The sequence below is a fragment of the Pseudonaja textilis genome, chromosome 5 (assembly GCF_049901715.1).
Source record: "Pseudonaja textilis isolate UNSWEBS1 chromosome 5, rPseTex1.2, whole genome shotgun sequence".
Taxonomy (NCBI): Eukaryota; Metazoa; Chordata; class Lepidosauria; order Squamata; family Elapidae; genus Pseudonaja; species Pseudonaja textilis.
In genome coordinates, this window is record NC_141994.1 from 21018395 (window position 1) to 21033338 (window position 14944).

General features: G+C 40.1%; 1 protein-coding gene across 7 annotated transcripts in view; it reads right to left on the reverse strand.

Moving 5' to 3' along the window:
* Positions 1–14944, reverse strand: part of NTF3 (neurotrophin 3) — an 86039-nt gene that overhangs the window by 37034 nt on the left and 34061 nt on the right. For 2 of the 7 annotated variants that reach the window (XM_087934251.1, XM_087934246.1), the window contains exon 1: positions 11396–11579. The exons of the other annotated variants lie outside the window; for them this stretch is intronic. The gene's annotated coding sequence lies outside the window, so the exon portion shown is untranslated. Of the gene's footprint in view, positions 1–11395; positions 11580–14944 lie in introns of those variants that run through there. 7 annotated transcript variants of the gene reach the window in all.

Here is a 14944-nt window from a genome sequence, read left to right on the forward strand (position 1 = left end):
GGCGTTAAAGGGAATTTATTCTACTTTTGTGACTGTGTTATTTTTGTGTCATGCCCCGGGTCATCACAAATACCCTGAAAAGAGGTGAAAATAAATTTAAAGGGCAGCCAGAAACTAAGGGGCTTCGTGTGAAGGGAAAATTCAGCCCAGATCCCAGTAGATTTAGCGAGGATGCTGGAAGTAAGATCAGTCCTTTGAGGGTGGGGGGAGAAATGGCGTCTTCCCAACTGAGGAGACGAAAGGGAACACCAGCAGCACCAGATGAAATTAAAGAGTGGATAAATGAGGACAGAAAGTGGAAAACAACAAGGGAATTTCACTTAAAAAAAATAAACCAGACTGAAGGGAACACAGGAAAAATGTGTAGGCCATCCACCTCCATTCCTGAGTGGCTATTTTAAAAAAAGAAAAATCAAAGAAAGCGGCTGAGGAAAAATTAACACGCTTCCTTCAAAATGAATCCTGGTTTTACCAACATCCCAGAAGTTTGTTTCAAACGGAAAAGTGGAGCTGGTCTGTTAAAACAGTTGTACAGTTTGGCTCAAAAATCCCGTTGTCTCGCTAGGGTGCATCCAGACTCCAGAAACAGACTAAAAGAGACAGCCAGAATTATCCTCTCATGTCCGAAATCTAGCATGGTTAATGAATTTACAAATTGCTGGAAGAGCAAAAAATAAAAATGATCTTAAGAATAAGGCAAATTCAAAACACTTATACAGAACCAAGACCACCTACCAAGATAGATGCACACACGCTCATAAATACTCATTACTATGAAATTATTATGACCCAGAGACAGAACAAGTTAAAAGGTTATGATAAAGTGGTTGCAAAATTTTGAAGACACAATTACAGGAAGCATGCTTGGGGGAAAAATCAATAAAATTTCTCCCGCACAATAACTCAAGAGAAACACAAAGTGTTTTATAGACACCATATAATCCCATCAATTGTTTTTTTTTAATGCATTGTATAATACATACGGATAATGTTGTGAGGCAGAAGGAGCATTTTATCCTATGTGGTAGCCATGTAATATTAACTTAAAGAGTACAGGAAAGAAATACAGTGTTATTCAAAACATTTTAAAAGCAAAGTTTGAATTGAAACCTTGTTTTTAAAATTAGGAATTGTCTGAGAACATGTAAATAAACCATATCATAATCTTTTATGATGTACGCTGACAGCTACAAGGCTCAGTCTGGCACAATATCAGAAGAGAAACTTTTTGCTAACAAAATTAGACTGGGAAATTAAGCTTGCATGCAGCAATGGCAAAATTAACACTATTCAGAAGAGAAGCTTGACCAAATTTAAGCAAGAATATATATATATATTCTTGCTTAAATTTGGTCAAGCTTCTCTTCTGAATATATATATCTGTAGGAGAAGGGCTGGCAGAGCCGTGGATGAATAAAAAGAGGCATTACGCTAGAATATAGCCACAAAGTAAGTCCAACCACCTTAATTGCCACTAAACTTACCTAACAGTACCGTAACTAGGTGCTTGGTTATTAGTTGAAAAGATTCTGTGAACAGACTTTAAGCAATTAAATCAGCTAAATTGAACTTTTTCATGCCTGCTAATATCCCTTATATATGATACATCATACAGCAAGGTAGACACTTAGAGGCTTATTTTTAAAGAGGAAGCAATTTACATAAGGACTATAACTGGAAATAATTCCAACATTTATAAACACTGATGTAATTATCAGCCAGGATACAATAGGGGGGAACTTAAAATTAAATAATTATTGTTTATATTGATAGTTTTCCTCTTCTTTCTGTTTTTCCTTTCTCTTTTTTTTTCTTTTTAGACGATTACTGTCATTTATACTTGAAATAATGATAATGATAGACGGCTAGGGTATTAAAATGATACGGTTGGGGTTTTTTTGTTTTTTGTTTTAACCCAGAGTTGCCTCTAGAAAAGATGGGTGGCAGACAAATCCAATAAATAAATAAATCTTAGTTCTACATAATCAGCTGCTAATCTGTTAACGAAATAACGAACGTGAAATTCCATGTTGATTGTAAGCTTCCTGTTTATTTACTGATATTTTATTATTCCATCCACTGTGTTTCTTTTTTCTACTTTTCTCCTTCCTTTAGTTATTAATCTGCAGTTTTAAAAAATGGAGAACCGGTAGTGGAAATTTTGAGTAGTTTGGAGAACCGGCAAATACCTCCTCTGACAGGCCCCGCCCCCATCTATTCTCTGCCTTGCATTGAGTCCCAGCAGATTAGCTGGGTCTTCTTTTGTTGCTCTGCAGAGGAGAACGGAGCTGAAAAGCAGGTTAGTAGGGTGGGGAGGAATGGGAATTTTACAATATCCTTCCCACAGGAGTGGGGAGGGAATGGAGATTTTACAGTAACCATCCTCTGGAGTGGGATGGGAATCAGAGGTGGTATTCAGCAGGTTCTGACCAGTTCTGGAGAACCGGTAGTGGAAATTTTGAATAGTCCAGGCAAATATCACCTCTGACTGGAGATTTTGCAGTATCCTTACCTGCCATGCCCACCAAGCCACGCCCATCAAGCCATACCCACAGAACCGATAGTAAAAAAATTTGAATACCACCACTGGATAGAACAGACAGACAGACAGATAAATAGGATGGACTTGGATGGAATGGATGGATGGATAGATAGATCGATGACTTGACTTTTTTTTCACCCTGTTGAAGCATCCCCACGGTCACATGATCAAAATCCAGACACTTGGCAACTGGCATGGATTTATGACTGTTGCTGTGTCCCAGGGTTTATGTGATCCCCTTTTGCAAACTTCTCATAAGCAAAGTCAATGGATTTTTTTTAAACAACCATCTCACTAACTGAACAGCTGTTTGCAGAGTTTACAGATTCACAAAGTTGGAAGGGACCTTGTAGGTCATCTAGTCCAACCCCTCCCCCCACCCAAGCAGGAGACCCTACACCATTTCCGACAAATGGCCATCCAGTCTCATCTTGAAAGTCTCAAGTGATGAAGCTCCCACAATTTCTGAAGGCAACTTCTGTTCCATTGGTTGATTGTTCTCACTGTCAGAAAGTTTCTCCTTATTTCCAAGTCAAATCTCTCCTTGTTCAGTTTCCATCCACTATTCTTTGTCTGGCCTTCAGGTGATTTGGGAAATAGTTTGCCTCACTCCTCTCTGGGGCAGCCACTCAAACATTGGAAAATTGCTATCATGTCTCCCCTGGTCTTTCTCTTCACTAGACTAGCCAGGCCCAGTTCCTACAATCGTTCATCGTATGTTTAAGCCTCCAGTCCTCTAATCATCCTGATTGCTCTTCTCTGTACCCGTTCTAGAATCAACTGCACTGATTCACTTAGCAGCCATGGCAAGGAGGGTTGCAAAATGGGGCAAACCTCACTTAACAACTGTCTGGCTTAGCAACAGGAATTTTGGGCTCCGTTAACTACACAAGAATTTGCCAGCGAGAAGAATTTGTGCTGCCGAAGACACCTTTCCAAGCTGGTTTTCTTTCTCTTAGAACGTGCCTCTCGGGTTGGCTTCCTTGAAATTTCAGTGCCATCCCAAGAAAGTGGTTTAAAGTTTGCGGCCAAACATTTTCACAGCAAAAAACAGTGAACTCTCTCAAGATGAGAAAAACATTGGGCACAGAACGAGAAGGGAGGGAAGGAGAGCCCATTAATTTGGAACATATGAGGACAAAGGGAGAGGAATTTCTCCAGCAGACAGCAAGGGAAGGGACCCGTAAAGAGCATGTAAGCAAAGCAGGAGAAAAGTGGAGAAAACAAGTGTAAAATCTGATACATCAATTACAGGGTACATTTCTCTGAGTCAGTTTATCCAATTGTTGCTTTCAAGAGAAGCAGTCCACGCCTTGGTATCCAAAACAAAAATAAAGGGATATTCCAAAGAATTTTTGTTGACTGCTTGTTTTGTTGTAAGCACTACATCTCCATCATCCAAAGTTTTCCCCAGGGATAGAAAGCAAAACAAGATGCTTGGCCACACGGCAGGGTGCTGAAATTGGCTGAGAGGATCCGAACTTAGCACTTCCCTCCTACTGTGCGGTGGATGTTAAAACAACGGTGAAGTCACTGAGGGTGGAAGCCTCCATTCAGGCCACAAATCCAAGGAACAGGCATGGGCTTGTCAGCTCTGAAGTATGTAAGCATGGGCAGAGTTTGGAGAAGAAAAGGAACTGAATTCCACTTTACGAGTAGATAAGAGATGTACATTCCTTAATGTACTTCCTATGTTTGGGCCAAGATGTTAATGTGCAGGGAGGCTGGTCTGTATATTAATTAGATGAGGTTATACCTCTAGTTAAAGAAGCCAAAGAGATGAGTAAGACCTGAGTCGTCTTCTTCTTCTTCTTCTTCTTCTTCTTCTTCTTCTTCTTCTTCTTCTTCTTCTTCTTCTTCTTCTTCTTCTTCTTCTTCTTCTTCTCCTCCTCCTCCTCCTCCTCCTCCTCCTCCTCCTCCCTCTTCCTTTTCTTCTTCCTCTTCCTCCTCCTCTACTCAAGGTGTCCATTTCAACATGTTGATGGCCTACATCTCGCAGATGGCCTTGAGATCCATTTCCAATGTCTATCAGAACACACACTGGTCAAAAGTGGATGCTAGGGATCTCCCAAAAACCAATGCAATTCTCTTATTTATTTATTTTATTTTAGTCTAGTTTTATGTTTTTACTACTTTACAGCAATTTCCCAGTCTCTTATCCAATTATGAAAAATATTACAAGTGTTTTATATCATTCAATCCATTTCCCTTACATCATCTCCTTCTATCCAGTCTGTTATTGTATTATTAACATGAGATTGGGGAAAGAGTCAGATAATATGGCCTGCGATGACATTGTGACTTCTTCACAATAAAATCACCCAAAGGCTCTCCGTTAAATATAAATTCCAGGGAAGAAAAAAAGTAAAACGTTTTTAATGCATTGTAATTTCTGCGTCTATCACTAATGCTACCTTTATGTAAGTATTCCTCACAATGTCTCTAGTAAGGTGAAGTCATCTCTGGGTCTGGAAAATGTAGCTTTTCCTCTTGTATTTGTCCTATTATAAATCAAGCGCCATAGTACTCTGTTTCAAATAAAAGGGGACACACTGGATATTCTTACTGAAAACTATCTCACATACGCTTGCAAAAATATTTTTCCAATGTTTTACAGAGAGAAGTCCTCTGTTAATAACTGTAGATTTGCTTGATCTTTCCTTTTTTAAAAATTTCAAGTAAGATGATTTCTTTTAAAGAATTAATTCATCCTTAAAGGTGGAAAAGACATTTGGTTGTAAATACTGCAGTTTTGCTGTAATAAATATGATGGTTGTGTACAGATGTTAAATTAAGCCAGTTAATGGCTGAACCAGTATAAAAGGACTCAGGAAGGAAGGAAGGAAGGAAGGAAGGAAGGAAGGAAGGAAGGAAGGAAGGAAGGAAGGAAGGAAGGAGGGAGGGAGGGAGGGAGGGAAAGAAAGAAAGAAAGAAAGAAAGAAAGAAAGAAAGAAAGAAAGAAAGAGAGAGAGAGAGAGAGAGAGGGAGGGAGGGAGGGAGGGAGGGAGGGAGGGAGGAAAATAGAGAGAAGGAAAGAAAGGGAGGGAAAAAGAGAAGAAAGGAGAGAGAGAAAGAAAGAATGAAAGATAGAAAAAAGGGGAAATAGAAGGAAGGAATTGGCAATTGCTCTCAAAGCTTACAAAATAATGAAAATTGTAATGCTGACATATGCTGCCAAGCTGTTTTCAGAATGACCATCCCAAGATTTGAAATCTGCACTACCGATATTGCATTACATTTCATCCTAATCCGTACATAAAACATTGTATTCAACACTTGGATTGAGGTTCGTCTCAAGACCTTGCCGGCTTATGACAAAGGCCCTTCTTTCTTTGAATCTCATACCTCCTCTTGCACCATGAAGCATCTCCCTCACGCACTCTCTTTCTCCCTCTCCTTAGGCAGACCCAGGCTGGGTGTACGTGCAATCTCTACACAGTGTTTAATTGGAAAAAGAGATTCGCCACTTTCTGGTCTTAAAATTCTGGCACTTCAAACACTGTTTCCAAGGGTTCACGAAGGGCCTTTTCTCTGTGCAATTAAGAACCTTAAAACACATGGAAAAGGAGGGGACTCACGGAGCCGTGTGGAAGTGTAGTGCGGGGGTTGCTCCTTTTGATTGAATCAAGGTGAGGCATTTTCTGGGGACTGGACCAGGCAGGAGATGGGGGCCAATCAGCCTTCTGGTCCGTGGAAAACCATTGGCTACAATAGACACATGGATGGTTAGAAAAATGGATTCCAGCCATGGCATGATCAGAAACTGGCCACTTTCTATGCCCTTCTCCTGTCTTTTGGGCTTCTAAGGGGTACAGAGGAGGATGCCCATTTGGGGGACAGCACCGGGCTATGTGGGGATAACACGTTCAGCCCAATATTGAGGGTAGCGTTTTGGAAAGTTGGGTTGGTGCAGTAGACTAGAGATGGAACTCTCGGCTCACAATCAGGAGGCTGTGAGTTCGATCGCAGTTAGAGGTGGATATTTCTCTCTCTGGGCACATTGAGAATATATCTGCTGAAACAAAACTCCGCATTGGTGACGGGAAGAGCATCCAGCCACTAAAATACTCAGCTCCAGACTCCACAAGGGATTATGAGGTCATTAAAAGGAGATGATGATTTTGGAGAGTTGGGGCAATTAAAATAAGGTTTTTGAGACTATTTATCGGGGTGTGGGGAGAGGTGCCAGTTAGGATAAAAAGTGCAAAGCAGCAAGATAATGGCAGCCCCTCATTTTTAGAACTTCAGCACAGTTTAAAAAAAAAACACTCTGATTGCCCCAAGATAAAAAAAGTTTGGGGAATGTACCACTCCTGACCCAAAGCTGTTCTTGTTGTTCGGTAAACCATGATGGCACAGTGGTTAGAACGCAGTACTGCAGGCTACTTCTGCTGACTGCCGGCGGTTTGATCCTGACCGGCTCAAGATTGACTCAGCTTTCCATCCTTCCGAGGTCGGTAAAATGAGGACTCAGATGGTTGAGGGCAATAAGCTGACTGTAAAATCGCTTAGAGAGAGCACTGTGAAGCGGTATAAATCCTATTGCTATTGCTTGTTAGGTCATGCCTGATTCTTCACGATCCCATGGAACATAGCATGCCAGGCCCGTTTGTCCTCCACTGTCTTCCGGAGTTTGTCCAAATTCATGTTCATTGCGTCGATGACACTATCTAACCTTCTCGTCCTCTTCCATTTCCCTTCTTCTTTTGCCTTTCATCTTTCCCAACATCAGAGTCTTGGCCAAGGAGTCCTTCCTTCTCCTTAGGTGGCCAAAGTATTTGAGCTTCAGCTTCGGAATCTGTCCTTTCGAAAGGACAGTCAGGGGGGATTCCCTTGTGGATGGACTGATTGGATCTCCTGGCTGTCCAAGGTCTTCCTCTTAAGAGTCTTCTCCAATGTCACAGTTCAAAAGCGTCAATTATTCGGTGCTCAGCCTTCCTTATGGTCCAACTCTTGCAGCCATACATGGCTCCTGGGGACTCAAATCTATAAGGCATCAATCCAAATAGTGTTGAAGTCTCTTGAAAGATCAACAGGACTTACAATATTGTGTACTATATCAGTATTGTATATTATAATAATATTGTATATAATACTGTTTTAATCAGCTTTCTACTATTCTTAGAGGTGGCCTCAATTTACAGATCAGAGAAGAATGTGTCCATGATAAAAAAAAAAAAAAAAGACAGAGAAAGCAGGTCCAGGGGTGGGATGCTACCTGGTCAGACCGGTTCTATCTGGTCGTCCCATCCCACCCACTCACTCTTACCTGGCATGCACGCCATTCAACTTGACTGCGTTGTGCTTTCTCCCAATTTTTGGTAAGTTGCTATTTTTCCTTTTTTTTTTTCCCTGACCATCAGCTGTGCCGGGAGATTTAGATTAGCTAGAAAGCAGGAAATAGTTGAGTTTCTTGCTTTCTACCTAATCTAAAAGCCGAGCTGAACTTTCCTTAAGACTGAAGCTTCTATTTTTCAGTGCAGACTTAGGTAGCAGACTGCAGAAAGGTAGATCTCTGAGTGAATCTGTGATTCTTCAAGCAACTCAAACTGCCTGCCTGCTTTGCTTGATTTTGGGTAAAAGTTGCTCTTTTCTTTATAAAAAAAATGCAATATTTACATAAATGTTTACAATATTTACACACAAGCCACACCCACCCAGTCATGTTGGCAAGCAACGCCCAGTCAGCAAGCCATGCCCACCCATTCACACGACCACCAAGTCACACCCACAAATTGGGCCACGGCCACAGAACTGGTTGTTAAGAAATTTGAATCCCACCCCTGGGCAGGTCCACCTTCTGATCCTACCTTCAACCGAATAGATCCAGATCAAGCAAGTTTATGAACCAGAGGAATCTTTCTCTCTGCTAAACAATGCTAGCAATCCATGAAACATGATACCAAGGCTGAAGTGAGCTAGGGCATAGGTAGTCCTTAACTTGTGACCCCAGTTGAGCTCCAAATTTCTGTGGGCAAGTGAGGCATTTATTAAGTGAATTTCGTCCCCTTTCACAACCTTTCTTGCCACAGCTGTTAAATGAATCAGTTAAATGAATCCCCCTAGACTTTGCTTGTCAGAAGGTCACAAAATAGGATTACATGACTCTGGGAACTCGGCAACCATCATAAATATGAACCGGTTGCCAATCATCTGAATTTTGATCACGTGACCATGGGAATGCCACAATGATTTGTAAGGATGAAAAATGGTCATAAGTCTCTTTATTTATTTATTTAGGAAATTTATATTGCCATCTATTCGCCCATGGTGATTCAAAGCGGCTTACAGGAATATAAAAACCTCATATATATATAAAAATAAAACTAATAAAAGAGAATAATCAAACAAAAAAATTAATAAAATAATATAATAACTCTGGTCATAAGCAGATTGGGATGCTGACGGTTTGCAACGGTTCTGGTGGACTGGTAGTTAAGATTAGGTGTGGTTCGCCGAACCAGCAAATCGCACCACTGGTTGGCCCCACCCCTGCTTGGTTTTTTGCCCTGTTTTTAAACCATTTTGGGGGGCATTTTCAGGCTGTTTTCAACCATTTTTTCAGGTCAAAAACAGCCCCCAAAATGTCCAGAAAATGCCCCCCAAACAGCTTGAAAAATGGCCCCAAAACAGCCTGTTTTTGTGGGCTGTTTTCAGTCAGTTTTTCTGGCAGTTTTCAGGCCATTTGGGGGCCATTTTCAAGCCATTTTCCAGGCTAAAAACAGTCCAAAAAATGGGTGGGGGCAGGACCAGCCAGTGGTGGAATTAGCCCCAACCGGCTGAATCTTACTTCTTCCTTTGAGGCGAATGGCCGCCTGGGTGTGATGAGTGACATCACTCACCCAGTCACATGACCAACCGGACATGCCTACCCAGCCAGAGAACCAGTTGTTAAAAAAATTTACAGCACACCACTGGTCCTAAGTCACTTTTTCCAGTGCCTGTGTAATGTTGAACAGTCACAAAATGAACTCCTCTAAGTCAAGGACTATTTGAATTGCATCATCATATCCTGCAAGTTAGGGCCGTAGTATCCCTGTCTTACTGGCCATGAGGCCTGCTTACTGGTTAATTCATTAAGCTGCATGGATTCCACTTCTAAGCCTTGCCTAGAAGTTCATCTGGCAGAACAAACACTATCAAAGAGATTCGGGAAGAGTATATGAACATACAGCTTGCAAAAACACTTAAGGCAAAATCAAACTCAGGGCCTTTTTCCACTTCAACCAATTTTTAAAGACAATACAATCTCATTGCAAAGGGCCCATAAGTCACACAGAAGCAGAAAATTGAAACCAGAAGAAAAGACAAGGGGGCCCGCACCCCTGTAAGAAGCTAGGCGCATGAACTCAAGGTTTCCTGCACTAAAACAAGAATAATTTCCCTCCAGGTGGAAAGTTAGACTATTAGAGGATGGATCCTAAGCTGCCTTTCTCCTAATTCGCACAGCTAATTTTGTATCCACCAAGAAAATCTCGCTTTCTGACCTTCAGTTGACGGTAGAAAATACAGGAAGAGCAGCTGAAACCTCATGATTCAGTGAAGGGCTGTTTTTTTAGATTTTTTTAAAAAGTTTGCAGCTGCTTTTCAGATGTTTCCCATGACTTGTGAAGCCAGCCAGATGTATAGCAGCAGATGAGCGTGTTCCCTGTTTTCAGAACATTTGAGACTTCAGGCTGAGTTCAAACTAGGCCTTAATGAAATGCAAAAGACTAGTCTATGCGGGCCACACAAGTCTGGCTTTTCAAATGATTCAACAATTTGATTCTAACCAAGATGCTAAACTCCCAAATCAGATCAAACTAACCATGAGCCAAGCCTGAAAGATTTGATAGACATTTGGTTATGAATAAACACACTTTTTCTGCACTGACTTAGCCCAAACTTGATTTTTCATACCTTAAACATAAAATAACCACTTATAAATATATAATTAGCTTTTACATTCCTAGGAGGAAAACATCCTTTTTTAGGAAAAAGAGTACAGTGTGACAAACCAACTAAGATATCAAGTTAGTAACATGGTTGTTAAGTAAATCAGGCCATTTTAACCATTGACTGGTGGTTAAAATGTCACAAAATGGGATCGATCATATGACTCCAGGCCGCTGCAACTGTCATAAATGCATGCCAGTTGCCAAGCAGTTGAATTTGGATCATGTGACCACAACGATGCTAATGTGAAAAACAGAAATAAGTCCCTTTTTTTCAGTGCCGTTGTAACTTTGGACAATCACTAAATAAATGGTTATAAGGGGAGGACTACTAAACTCTGGTAAATACTTTTTTTTAACAGGCAGCTGAAGTCAAAGGAGGAACAGCAGCAAGAATTGTATTTGCACAACATTGGAAAAGCAAGGAAACCCCTATGGAAGAAGACATTATTAAAAAAAATTAGACTGTGCAGAAATGGACAGACTAACACTGAAGATAAAAGAAAAAGAAGGCACAGAATATTTTAGAATTTGGGACTTGTTTTACCAATGGCTGGATAAAAGTAGCTGAATAGTAGTAATAAAGAAAGAAATGTAGAATATATTATAGCATTAAGTAGAAAATTATTCTATAGGCATTTGTTCTCTTGTAGATGTATGTCTTGTAGATGTAGATGTATTTCTGTTAAGCATTTACCACTCTATAGGCATTTGTTATTACTATGTAAACGAATTCACCCAGACAGTACGCTATTAATTAAGCACATATTGTGTGTAATGAGAAAACAAATAATATATATATATTAAAAAAGAAATCAAAGGAGGAAGCGGAGGAGAAGGAGGAACACAGGGAGCTGGTGAAGGAACTCAAAGTGAGAACAAGACATTACAGTTCTTTAACTGTTGGCAAAAGAATTACCTCAGTTTACAAGAAGATTTGTCTGAGAGGAAGGCAAGTATCCCAGGCACCTGGAATCCGTTAGATTGATGAAAACAGAGTTCTCCGGCGAATCGGAGATCAGATTTGTCTCACAAGATGTTACACAAACTGCATCTGCACTCAAAGGATGGATTGAAATGAAGCCCCAAGAACAAGCCGCCAAGTGAAGAACAGCACTGATAAGAATTGGGATTTGCCTCACTTCTTGTTATCGTTAACAACAACAACACAATTACGTGGATGCAAGCCCAACGGCGTCACGTTCAACGTCAGACATGGCCTTCACCTGAGATACATTGCAAACAGTGCTGATGAAAAGAACCAAACAAAGATACCCAAGGAAGGTTAAAAATGTAGGTTTTTTTTTTAATCAGGCTAAAAGTACTGAGCACACATGGACACACAGGCTACACACTTTTGTCAAGTGGAGGCAGATATATTAAGAAAAGGTGGGAAACTGCAAATCTGTTTGTCCCAAAAATATATATATGACAATATGATTTCACTCAAACTCATATTGTGATCTAAAAATGAAGAAGAAAGAAATTTATACCATATGTAATAATATTGTGCCCTCAACATTCAAAATTGCATTTCCGCTTCCTTTGAGCAAGATATTTTGCTTACCATAATAGCAATAGCACTGAGACTTATATACTGCTTTATAGTGCTTTACAGCCCTCTCTAAGCAGTTTACAGAGTCAGCCTCTTGCCCCCAACAATCTGGGTCCTCATTTTATCCACCTTGGAAGGACAGAAGGCTGATGACTCTCACCTGGAGCCTTATGAGATTCGAATTACCAAATTGCAGGTAGCTGGCAGTCAGCAGAAGTAGCTTGCAGTACTGCACTCTAACCACTGCGCCAGTGGTTATATATATCTCTCCACCAGCTCCCCCATTTTTAGGCCAAAGAAAGGAAAACCGAGACAAATGTAACTGGAGTGCATCAAATATTTTGCTGCAAACCTTCAAGCAGGAACCATCTTATTTTAAGAATTGCGGATCTATTTCCAGCTTGAAACAGAACTGTTCTTTGAACCACTCTGTTTTCCACTGAGAATACAGGGAGTCCTCAACTTAGGACCACAATTGAAGCCCGAAATTTAGGTTGCTATGTGAGACATTTGTTAAGCGAGGTTTGCCCCCATTTTACGACCTTGTTTGCCACAGCTCTTAAATGAATCACTGGAATTGTTAACTTAGTAACATGGTCAGTGAATCCGGCTTCCCCGTTGATCTTATCAGAAGGTCACAAACTGGGATCACGGGATTCCCCAGGACTCTGCAACTGTCATAAGTTCAAGTCAGTTGCCAAGTGCCTTAATATCGAACATGTGACCACAACGATGCTACAATGGTCGCCAATGTGGAAAACGGAAATGAGTCCCCTTTATTCACTGCCATTGTAACTTCAGACAATCACTAAATGAATGGTTTATAAGTCGAGGACTACTAGACTCTGGTAAATATTTTTTTAACATGCAGCTGAAGTTGAAAGGAGGAACAGCAGCAAGGAAAAGTGAGGGAACCTCTATGGAAAAAGACATTATTAAAAAACATTAGACTGTGCAGAAATGGACAGACTAACACTGAAGATTAAAAAAAAAGAAGACACAGAATATTTTTGAACTTAGAACTTGTTTTACCAATGGCTGGATAAAAGTAGTGAAGCTGAATAGTAATAATAAAGAAAGAAATGTAGAATATATTATAGCATTAAGTAGAAAGTTATTCTATAGGCATTTGTTCTCTTGTAGATGTAGAAGTATTTCTGTTAAGCATTTACCACTCTATAGGCATTTGTTATTACTATGTAAACGAATTCACCCAGACAGTACGCTATTAATTAAGCACATATTGTATGTAATAAGAAAACAAATAATATATATATATTAAAAAAAAATCAAAGGAGGAAGAGGAGGAAGAAGAGGAAGCGGTGGAGAAGGAGGAACACAGGGAGCTGATGAAGGAACTCAAGAGTGAGAACAAGACTGTAGCTGTCGGCAAAAGAATTACCTCAGTTTACAAGATTTGTCTGAGAGGAAGGCAAGTACCCCAGGCACCTGGAAACTGTTAGATTGATGAAAACAGAGTTCTCCGGCGAATCGGGGATCCAATTTGTCTCACAAGATGTTACACAAACTGCATCTGCACTCAAAGGATGGATTGAAATGAAGCCCCAAGAACAAGCCGCCAAGTGAAGAACAGCTCTTATAAGCATCGGGATTTGCCTAACTTCTTGTTATCGTTAACAACAACAACACAATTACGTGGATGCAAGCCCAACGGCGTCACATTCAACGTTAGACATGGCCTTCAGCTGAGATACGTTGCAAACAGTGCTGATGAAAAGAACCAAACAAAGATACCCAAGGAAGGTTAAAAATGTAGGTTTTTTTTTTTAATCAGGCTAAAAGTATTGAGCACACACGGACACACAGGCTACACACTTTTGTCAAGTGGAGGCAGATATATTAAGAAAAGGTGGGAAACTACAAATCTGTTTGGCCCCAAAATATATATATGACAGAATGATTTCACTCAAACTCATATTGTGATCTGAAAATGAAAAAGAAAGAAATGTACACCGTATATAACATGGTGCTTTCAACATTCAAAATTGCATTTCCGCTTCCTTTGAGCAAGATATTTTGCTTACCATAATAGCTATCAAAACAGCCCTTGGACTTATATACCGCTTTATACTGCTTTACAGCCCCTCTCTAAGTGCTTTACAGAGTCAGCCTGTTGCCCCCAACAATCTGGGTCCTCATTTTACCCAGCTCGGAAGGATGGAAGGCTGAGTCAACCTAGAGCCTGGTGGGATTTGTATTTCTGTATTTCCAAAACGTTTAGAACAGTCTATTAAACATATAAAGCAAGGGTCTTTCAGGAAAAATTAGACTTTTAGGAAGTTTTAGGAAGTTACACAGTTGAAGTAGTTTGAAACCAAACATTCAGCACATCCCTAAATTTTTTTAAAAAATGGGATGACATCAAATCAAGGGAATTCTACCAATTATTCTGAGGGAATGAAACCTCCATGAATCAAGTTTCTGGCAACTGCCTCTTATTTTGCACTAATCTAAAGTAACTATTATGGACAAAACTGCCACAGGGGAAAACAATAATGCTCTTTTGTGGAAAGCTTTCCAAAACAAATGATAAAGCCAAATAAGCAATATGAAACTGCATAAGAGAAAACAAGAACGAAAATGGCATTCAGGAAAAAAAAAAGTATAATTGCAATGGTCTTCATGTGTTGCTATCCTTTATTTCAATGGACCACACCAAGAATAGCTTCCCAGTGGGGTGAATTAAGAGGGAATGATTGGAAGATCAGTACTTAATGAACATTTCAAGAAATGTCAACTGGAGTGATTTCTTTTTTTTTTTTTAGTGTTAAATCAATCAGAGGGACTAAGACAATGGAAGGAATGATACTGTGTTTTCCCGAAAATAAGACCTGGTCTTATATTAATTTTTGCTCCAAAAGATGCATCAGGGCTTATTTTCCACTTAGGTAT